An 11,491-nucleotide genomic window follows, 5' to 3' on the forward strand; every position below is an offset into this window, starting at 1 on the left:
CTGTCACTCAGAGTTTCAAGTTCTTGTTCACCGGACATCTGTAATCATACTGTACACTAACACTAGTTTCGTCCAAATGTCTCATGTGCAAAATAAGAGAACCATTAGACTTCTTCAGAAATTTCTGGGAATTTCAAACATTGCATACATTTGCAGGCTCAACGTTACTACCGTCGCAAGATTGTGCTGGCTTCCGAACATGGCACACAACGTTAAAGTTACTCCCCATCTCCGGAAAGAAATTGTTTCAGGAATGACTTTCTCGGCTATTTCACGAAATGTAAGGAGATCTAAAAGTGTTGTTGCACGTGTTCTTAAGCTCTATGAAGAAAGTAAAGGTTCTGAACCGGAGAAGGCAACTGGTAGACCACGCAAAACAACCATGCAAGATGATCGAGTCATGAAACTACGTGTTGAAGGATTCTCTCGAGAATGCGGTTAGAATTTCTAAGAAAATAAAAGTAAATAATGGTACGAAAGTGAGCTGCTTTACAGTGTCTCGTCATCTGAAGGAATTTGGATCAAAGACTCGTTCCCCGGCAACGAAACCCACCATCAGCAAGAAGGACAGATTGGAAAGACTTTCATTCGTAGAAACCCATGTGGACTGGAGGGATGAAAATTGGTCAAGAAGTTCATTTTAGCGATGAAAGCGAATTCAACTTAGTAGGTTCAGATGTTAGCCAGTATGTTAGGTACTTCACAGGAGAACGGCTAAAATCCAAGTGTCTGAAGAAATCTGCCAAGTTTGGAGGAGGAAGCGTCATGATGTGGGGATAGATTTCTTCTGAAGGAGTTGGCCTTCTAGTGCAGATTAAAGGGACCGTTAATCCTAATATCTATTTGGATTTGGTTCAACAGCATTGATCCAATCCTTACGAGTATTTTCGAATCAACCATGCGTTTTCATGCAAGATAACACCCCTTGTCATACTGCAAAGCGTGTTACTGGATTCTTTAGTAAACAAAATATCCAAGTAATGAAGTGGCCAGTACAAGGTCCAGACATAAATCGAATTGAAAATCTTTGGAAGATACTTGGAGACAAAGTAACAGAAAGGGTACCAACTCTTACGACGAATTTATGGAAGATATTAGAAGAGGAATGGAAGAAAGTAAGACCTAACTTGTGCAGAAAATTCGTTATGTGCTGAGGCAATGGATGTGAAGAGGTGATCGCCAACAAATATCTACAAACATCATACTAACTGTATTAAGTTCATATTTACATTTCTGACACTCATTGGTAGGGTTTTGAGTTAATTGAAGCATGTTTTGGTTTGAGCGTTCTCCTATTTTGTACATGAGACATCTGGACGAAACTAGTATTAGTGTTATTAACTTTTATTGCACAAACTTAAATATTTCACAGAATTTAGCAAACGGTCAACCGTATTTACGGAACCTATTACGAACTTGTACGTTTACTAGCTTTTCCGCAATTTAAAAAAAAATATTAACCGTTCTCTTTGTTTTGCTCGCTACTGTATATATATATATATATATATATATATATATACACGCACACATACATATGCATATACATGGGGCATTTTAAACGTTGGGCAAAATGCTTGGCAGTATTTCGTTCGTCTTTACGAACAGAGATCAAATTCCAGAGAGATCGTCTTTGCCTTTCATCCTTTCAGGGTCAATATAATATCTGCCCAGTTGAGCAGTACGATCGATGTAATCGACTTAGCGTCACCCCCGAAATTACTGCATATATATATATATATATATATATATATCTATATATATATATATAATATATATATATACACGTTCATATATACACATGTACACACAATATATGTATGTATGTATGTATGTATATATATATATATTATATATATATAATATATATATATATTATTATATATAATATATATATATGTATATACATACATACATCATACATACATGGTGTGTGTACATTTGTGTATATATGAACGTATACGTACACACACACACACACACCAATATATATATGCATATGTATAGATACACACACACACACACACACACACACACATATATATATATATATATATATATACATACATACATATATACATAAATTTTAACACACACAACTGAAAGAGCTATTAATAGTTTCATGCTTTTATGATGCTTGAACATGTATATTTATAAAATACGCCATGTATTAGAGAGAGAGAGAGAGAGAGAGAGAGAGAGAGAGAGAGAGAGAGAGAGAGAGAGAGAGAGAGAGAGAGAGAGAAATGCACTTACACAAGTATGTATACATGCATTTATCTATGTATACGTGTACATGTACATATATATCTTTATCTATATCTATATGTGTATGTCGCTGTGTTTGCTGTGTATATGCGTATATATACATGTGTGCACGTTTAATCTTCATTTCATCTTATTCGGTACTTCGTTTATCGAACCCGAAGAAATAGAAAGCAAAGCTGACCTCAACCAGGATTTGAACTCGAAACAACATGTCGGAAAAAATACCGCAAATCATTCTGTCCAGTGCTCTACCGACTCTGACAAGTCGCCGTTTACCTACCTATCTATCTGCCTGACTGCCTGCCTACCTACCTACCTACCTACCTACCTACCTACCTACCTACATACCTTTCTACCTACCTACTTACCTACCTACCTACCTACCTACCTCCCTCCCTCCCTCCCTACCTACCTATCGACATACGTACATACATATATACATACATAATATTACATATATATATATATAGATATATATGTATACACACACACGCATACACATATGCAGATGTATCTATACATGTACAGTTATATAATATATATATAATACACATTTGTATATATATACATATATATATATACTCATGTGTATATATGTGATATATATATATATATTTATATATACATACATGTAATGCATATATATATGTATGTATGTATGTTTGTGCGCGCGCGTGTGTGTATGTATGTATGTATGTATGTTTGTGCGTGTGTGTGTGTGTGTGTGCTTGTGTGTGTGTGTGTTGCTTGTGTGTGTGTGTAAATCTCCTCATCGATTGTTGTATAGTTCTATATAGATGTGTAAGCCATATGAACATTATACTAGATACCACTATCCTGTTATCAAGAGTACCAAATGCTATCTCATCATTCCTTGAAACGTATAAAACACACGACCACAATACGTTAAATATATGATTAAAGCACTATTAATATTGTATGTTGTCAGCAATACGTCACTGCTCCAAATATTGAACTAGCACAATATAACTTATATGTGTCTACCATCAGCTAAACAACGCCAGCACTCATAGCCGGCCACGCCACCATCAACACAATGCGATATCACCTTTGAAGTCGAAATTACAAAGCTGTCCACACCCGCACCCCAACGTTCACGACTAATATTTAATTAAACTGTCACCAACAGTTATAGGCGCAGGCGTGGTTGTATGGTAAGAAGCTTGCTTCCCAACCACATGGTTCCGGGTTCAGTTCCACTGCGTGAAACCTTCGGCAAGTGTCTTCTACTATGGCCTCGGGCCGACCAAAGCTTTGTGAGTGGATTTGGTGGACATAAACTGAAAGAAGCCCGTCGTATATGTGTATATGTTTGTGTGTCTGTGTTTGTCTGCCACCATCGCTTGACAACCGATGTTGGTGTGTTTACGTCCCCGTAACTTAGCGGTTCGGCAAAAGAGACCGACAGAATAAGTCGTACGCTTACAAAGAATAAATCCTGGGGTCGATTCGCTTGACTAAACGACTGAAACAAGTAAAAGAACACTTAATAATAACGAGTCAGTGGGGTAGTCCGGATGTGACGACACACTGGAATATGTTGATATGCTCTATCTAAGAAACCGTCAAGGTGGTCACAGTTGGAAGGTTTTTGATTATAGGTATACTTATCTGGAACTGAAGTAAAAATATTACTCTTTTACTCTTTTATTTGTTTCAGTCGTTTGACTGTGGCCATGCTGGAGCACCGCCTTTAGTCGAGCATATCGACCCGAGGGCTTATTCTTTGTAAGCCTAGTACTTATTCTATCGATCTCTTTTGCTTAGTTACGGGGACGTAAACACACCATCATCGGTTGTCAAGTGACGTTGGGGGGACAAACACAGACACAAACATATACATACACACACATCTACATACATATATATATATATATATATATATATATATATTATATATTATATATATATATATATATATATATATATATATATATATATATATAATATATATATATATATATATATATATATATATATATATATATATATTGACAGGCTTCTTTCAGTTTCAGTCTACCAAATCCACTCACAAGGCTTTGGTCGGCCCGGAGGCTATAGTGGAAGACACTTGCCATGTAAAAAGATTTATCAAGAGACAAACCTCTGGAATGATGAGGTGGTAATCGGCCGTTCCAAACCGTATTTTCGATTGAGTAATGCCATTAGGTTTAATTGAAACATGTTAACTGCATTGTGTACAAGTTACTTTTATGATGTCGATGACTTATTAAAATTATGTTCAGTTAAAAAAAAAATGAGGTCACTGTGTATTTATTACTGGTCACTTTCAGGCCAATTGGTCATGTGTTCAAATAGCGGTAGGTAAAAGACTAACGCCTTAGCGATATTACATCACGTTCAAACACTATAGAGGTTGGCTAATGAATTTGTGTCGTCGTTTGTATAAATCCGCAACACCACACACGTGGTTTCGAGTTCTGTACCACTGTACCAACAAGTGTCTTCTAGTGTAACCCCCACCTCCCGGGGCGACCAAAGCATTGAAAATGAATTTGGTAAACGGAAACTGAGAGAAGGGTATCACACACACACACACACACACACACATACATACATGTATGTATGTATATATATGTATACACACATACACACACGTATATACTTATGTATGTATGTTTGTGTTGTGTTTGTCCCCTCAGTGTTGGTTTAAGTTAAGTTAAGTTAAGTTTTGGGCTCAAAAAGCAAAAAGCTAGGCCATGTAGGGGGACATGGAGTTATGTACTGGGAGGGTGTTGATGCAAAGCGTTCAGGCCATTTCTGGTCAAGAGAGACTTTGAACCGAGCGGTCGTCGGCATCTTCACTATCTCGTCCGGCAGCTTATTTCACACGGAGAAAGCCCCTCTCCTTCGATTGAGATGAAATCGTTGCAGATAGAGCTTTTCGGAGTGACCTCGCAGCCGACGCTTTGGAACAGGAGTGAAGAACAGCTCTTTCGAGAGCTTACACTTTCCGCTTATGATGTTGTGAGCGAGAATGTGATCACCACGGCGTCGTTGTTTTTCTAGAGAATAAAGGTCGAGCGTCTTCAGCCTTTCTTCATAAGAAAAATGCTTGAGACCAAGAACCATGCGGGTAGCCAGCTTCTGGACTCTTTCGAGATGATGTATGTCTTTGAGGAGATAAGGAGAAGAGGCTTGAATCCCGTACTCCAATATGGGTCTCACCAGCGTGACATAGAGCGGTAGGAATATGGCTGCTATGAGCATTCCGAATGACCGTCGAATCAAAAACAGAACTCCGCGTGCTTTGTTGGCAGCATGGACGCACTGGGCCGAAGGCGAAAAGGAAGAATCCACCAAGATACCCAGGTCCTTTACCTGATCGGTCCTCTCCAGCAGCATACGACCCGGCTCGAAATCAAGTTGAGTTGCAGGAGTAGAGCCGACAGGCAGATGACAGCACTTTGACACGTTCAGACACAGGTCCCATTCGTTAGACCATCTCCAAACTTGGTGGAGGCATCGACGAAGATCATCCATATCACCGCGAGGAGCGACCAGTTTGACATCATCGGCAAATAGAAGGGTGTGTTGTGTGAGATCGTCGGGCAAGTCATTTATGAAGACTAAAAACAATAATGGCCCAAGCACTGAACCTTGAGGCACGCCACTGCTCGCACTGGTTTGTTTACGTTCTCGTAATCTAGCGGTTCGACAAGACTGACCAATAGCATAAGTACCAGGTTTTAAAATGATAAGCACTGGCGTCGATTTGTTTCGACTAAGTCCTTCCAGGCAGTGCACCAGTAGGATCGCTGTCTAATGTCTGAAATAACTGAAAAGAATATATAAAGATTTGTGCGCGCTCAAGCACATGTACTGTAGAGTTACTTTAATATAAAGTTTAAACAGAACAGTACCACAAGGAATGAAGTTTACTCATGAAACACAGGACATCCGGTATTAAGTCTACTGACAGCCAGCCAGACACACAAACACACGCGTCTGTAAAAGCGCGCGTGCTTGTGTAAAAATGCAGTTACACAAATGAAAAAGTTTCCATTGATAATGTATGCAGCATATGTTTTTACTTACATTATCAACCCCGAAAGGATGAAAAGCATAGTCGACCCCAAAGTGATTTAAAGCTGAGTCGATCCCAGCTGCATTTGAACTCAGAATGTTAAAGGCAGCCGCTAAGAATTTTGTCCGGCGTGGAAACGATTCCGCCAGTTCGCCGCCTTAAAAATACTGGTTTCAAATTTTGGTACAAGGCCAGCAATTTTTGCGGGAGAGGGTAAGTCGATTGCATCGACTCCGGTGCTCAACTTGTACTTATTTTATCGACCCCGAAATGATGAAAGGCAAAGTTGACCTCAGCGGAATTTGACCCCAAAAAGTAAAGACGGTACAGGACGGTATGCTTATGATTCTACCAGTTCACTGCATTCACATCTTTATAATAATAATAATAATCGTTTCAAAATTTGACACGATGCCAGTAATTTCGAGGGAGGGAGTTCAACTGGTACTATTTTTATGAAAGGTAAAGTCAACCACAGAACGTGAAGACGGTACAAGACAATACAATGCGGGGTTACGTAAATGAAGCGTGTAAACAGTGAAAATGATGACCAAATAAATTTTAACAAAGAAAAATTCCGCCCAGAAGGGACTTCCTAGAGTTGCTCTACCCACCAGGGCAAGTGTCCTCTTCACATCGTTTACGGGTGCATGTTTAGAATAGGCTCATTTACTCGGACCATACTTGCCACGTTCACTAGCGTTTCAATAAAACTGCAGGGCAGGCAACGATTTTCACTCTGACCTCACCTTTCTTTTCAAGTGAAATTTAAAGATCTTGATGAGGGCTTGGCCAGAGTGGAAAGTATCTGTCTTCAGTCCTTTTAATTTGGTCCACCGCACAACCTCTTTTGCTAAGACCACCGAACCAATAAGCACCGTTTATCTTTTCGACCAAAAGAAGGCGGTGAAACGATCTTTATAATGAACTCAGCCGATAGCCGGATCCGTCCTGCGCATGACAGCAGGTGTTCGACATAAACCCACATGTCAGTAATGCTCGGACACTTAATGAGAGCATTGCAGAACAGTTTCTTTTTTTGTGGGGAGGGGATATAAAGGCTTACATAAAAGCCAAAAGCAGCATTAGTACGAAATAGAAAAATAGATCGGTTTGTAAGTGTACATCCGCTCTTCGATTTCGCAGGACTGGCTATCCTACCGTTCTCCCGCTAGTTACTGTAGATATCTGCCAAGGGGTCTCCAAACAAGTCTGTTACGTGAAAAAAAAGTTCGAAGGACAGACCATTCAAACTAAGCGATTGGCTACCCGCGCACCCAACCATCCCTTCTCATATTTCCGTGGTTGTTATCGGCCTTTTGTAACACTCTAACTCACTTGCCAAGAGTTGCGGCAGACCGACGATGTAGGCACTGAGATCCATCCTGCATTCCGGCTTACCACTCGTCCTGAACAATCGGGCAAAGTGCTGTTGAAAAGCTGCCGATATCTGTTTGGGGTCCAGTAAGAAGTGTCTATTTTGATTCGTCAAAGATCGAATTTCGGCTTTGTTGCTATGTTGCAATTCCGCTATTCGGACTCATTAAACGGTTTTCGTCGCCTTGCATCTTTGACCACGCACTTTGGCACTGACAACGGAACCTTTATATTCCGCCCTGAAGAATTAATCGCGGACTATTCTGACCACTGTTTATTGCAGCGATACAGCTTCTGAAAACGGGTTCGGAAGCCACAGTTTTTAGGACGGCGTCCACGTCATGACATTCAGTCATATCTAAAGATTTCGGCTGATTCAAACTGATCAGAGTCCCAACAAAGTCATTTTTATTCCCCATTTTCTCTATGATGCATTACATAAGGTGGAGGTTGTGGAAACCTGTTAGGGATAACACATGTTTGGACTTTCTCTGATGAGAACCTTTTCCCCAAGCAAGATAGAAAGACGTTAGTTAATAACATAATCAGCTTTCGTTAGGACTACAAAATTTAGCCACAGAAGCTATAAGTGAAATGCAACACAAAATTAACAAATTACACACTCATAGCGCATTGGGACAAATTCTTAATTGATGAAAGAAATCTGCCGTTAACAATCTAAAGCAGCACAGTCAGTAATAACGTTATCATCATTAATGTAACATTGTTCTTACGATTCTTGACGGCAATAAAACAGTAAAAGCAAATGTTATTAAAAGCCACTTCGTCCAGAACGTATCAGCCCCTAGGCTGAGATAGCAACCTGTTTCTTTTTTAACATTTTCATAATGAAAAAAAAAATAATGTCCCTTAAAAAGAAATAACGTATCCCTTAAGAATAAGGGATACGTTCGACAATGTTGTCCATAATATACAAAACTACTGGTTGGTCTTGGAACGCTTCTGTTCAATGTTTTGCTCGATCAGACTTGAACTGGGACTGAACAACAACAGTTATTAACAGTTATTATTTCATACAGTTATTAATTAACTAGTAATCAATAATTTCACCAAGTAGAATTCGGCATGAAAAGGGACAATTTCTCGGTAAACTTAAGTGATATTTTATAATTGGGGTTCAACAAAGATTTGCTTTACCCAAACCAAAGTTTAGAATAGCACAGCCACAGAACCTTAGCTATTCCCTCCTCCTCTCTCTCTCTCTTCTCTCCTCTCCTCTCTATATCTATATATATATATATCTATATTATATATATATATATATATATATTCTATCTATATATATATATATATATATATATATATATTATATTATATTATCTATATATATTATGATATACACGCTCATTACTTTCTTGAGCTTAACTAGGCGAACTGAGATGATTTTCGGGCGATAACTGATAAGCAATAGCTTTGTTTGCGTCTCGAAAATCATCACAATTTCTCATAGTTAACGCTCAACTCAAAGTAATGCGTGTATATAATATATAAACACACCCGCGCGAGTGTGTATGTGTGTCTTATGCAGTATATCATATTTGTCCGTCTGTACGGCGATGCTTCCTTTTGTAGCATCTGAGGTGCGACACTGTTACTAGTTCGTCGCTCAACTCTCATTTTTGATGCAAAGGAACATGGTGAGTTGGTCTCTATCATAACTCTTACGGCACGACATACTCCAGAGCCACAGAGAAATTAGAGAAGAAACATTCAGTACTTTACTGCCATTTAATTTTCTGAGCCCCAAATAAGGAAAGACGAAGTTGAACAAGATTTGTGCTAAGAATGGCCATCCGGAATAATTGCCGGAAGATATTTTTCCGTCGAGGTTTCGAACTAGCAGAATCTGTTTCTTTATTACCCACAAGGGGCTAAACACAGAGGGGACAAACAAAGACAGACAAACAGATTAAGTCGATTACATCGACCCCAATGCGTAACTGGTACTTAATTTATCGACCCCGAAAGGATGAAAGGCAAAGTCGACCTTGGCGGGAGCTAGCAGAATCGTTAGCCCGTCTCGCAAAATACTTGGTGGCATTTCTTGCGGCTCTTTAATGCTCTGAATTCAAGTCCATCCGAGTGAAGTACTGGAGACGATGTAATCGATTCGCCCCCACCCCCCTAAATTGCTGGCCTTGAATCCTGTCACGGGCTGGCGTCTCGTTCAGAGGAATGTTGCGATTGGGATCGCTTATATGCCATGAAAGCTAGATAACAGGTTTAATGGGTCCAGTGCTCAATAAAAAAAGGAAAAAAGAAATAAGGAAAATTGACTGACTCTTTAGGGTTTCTGCTCACCACGCTTTGTAGGCGTGCACACATGCACACTGATGCACACATAGGTAAATAAGTCATACAAGCATGTCTACACTAACGCATAATATATGGATCTCCTCTTTCAACGATGATTATTTAGTGGTTGGATACTGACTCTAAAGAGTCAGTCAATTTTCCTTATTAAGGCGACGAGCTGGCAGAAACGTTAGCGCGCCGGGCGAAATGCGTAGCCGTATTTCATCTGTCGTTACGTTGTGAGTTCAAATTCCGCCGAGGTCGACTTTGCCTTTCATCCTTTTGGGGTCGATAAATTAAGTACCACTTACGCACTGGGGTCGATGTAATCGACTTAATACCTATGTCTGTCCTTGTTTGTCCTCTCTGTGTTTAGCCCTTTGTGGGTAATAAAGAAATAGGTTGGATAGCTGTTCATTGAATTAGCGCGCTAAGTAGCTGAGCAGACAACAGCGTGACACAACCCGTTACAAGCCTGGACCTTCCGAAGCTTCTACATAGTCTCCATCTATTTAATACAGTGCAGAATCACCTCCCTCCGACAAGTCATCCTAACGAGACGTCTGCGTTGGCTGGGTCGTCAACCAGGAGAATTGCGTGTGTGTGTGTGTGTGTGTGTGTATTCATGGACAAAGATTTGAAGCTAAACACGTTGGCTGGGTCGTCAACGTTGGCTGCGTTGGCTGGGTCGTCAACCAACTACGAAGCAATTGCCCCAGCTCCCCTTCAGGGTTGGCGAAAGCGATGTTGGTGGACAACGAAAAACATGGCTGATGACAGTCAAGGCTGATCTGGAACCCAACCTAGGCCCCCATATCTACAGCGTTCGCCCTTGGAATAAGGAGTGGTTGGAGATCACCCAGTCGTTAGCCTCAAATCGCCAGGCCTGGTCGGCGTTTGTGAGAGATGCAGCATTGAGGATGAATGAAGCCAGCTCAACCCAACCCGGGTGAATGCTGTCAAGTCAAGTCAAGTCAAGTCTATTTAATTACACCCACAAAACAGAACGACTAGAAGTTATAGGTAAAAAAAAACCCCATCCAATACATCGCAGATTGATATCGAACTCAGAATCTGGCCACTGCGAGTCAAGCTTCTTAACAGTTCAGTCACGCACTGCCCATGCAAACACATACACGTTGCATGCAGTACTGTAAATCTATCGTTATTACAGTAAATAGCCACTGTTGATCACAACAGCTTTTATTGTAGAGATTTCATGCAGCCTTCGTAGAGGTTATTGATTTCATTAACATTCTTTGAATTATATCGCTTTCTGGAGAGTTGAACCGTTTCTATAGAGGCTCAAACAATAATAACAAAAAAAAAAACAAAAAAAAATGTAACTATACGACAATATCTTTTTCCATATATGCTTCGAAGTCTGTTGATTTCGACTCATCTGCACACGTGTTTAGCTTCATATCTATGGCCATGAACACACACACACACAAACACACACAC

This window comes from Octopus sinensis, linkage group LG17 (assembly GCF_006345805.1).
Source record: "Octopus sinensis linkage group LG17, ASM634580v1, whole genome shotgun sequence".
In the NCBI taxonomy this organism is placed as follows: domain Eukaryota; kingdom Metazoa; phylum Mollusca; class Cephalopoda; order Octopoda; family Octopodidae; genus Octopus; species Octopus sinensis.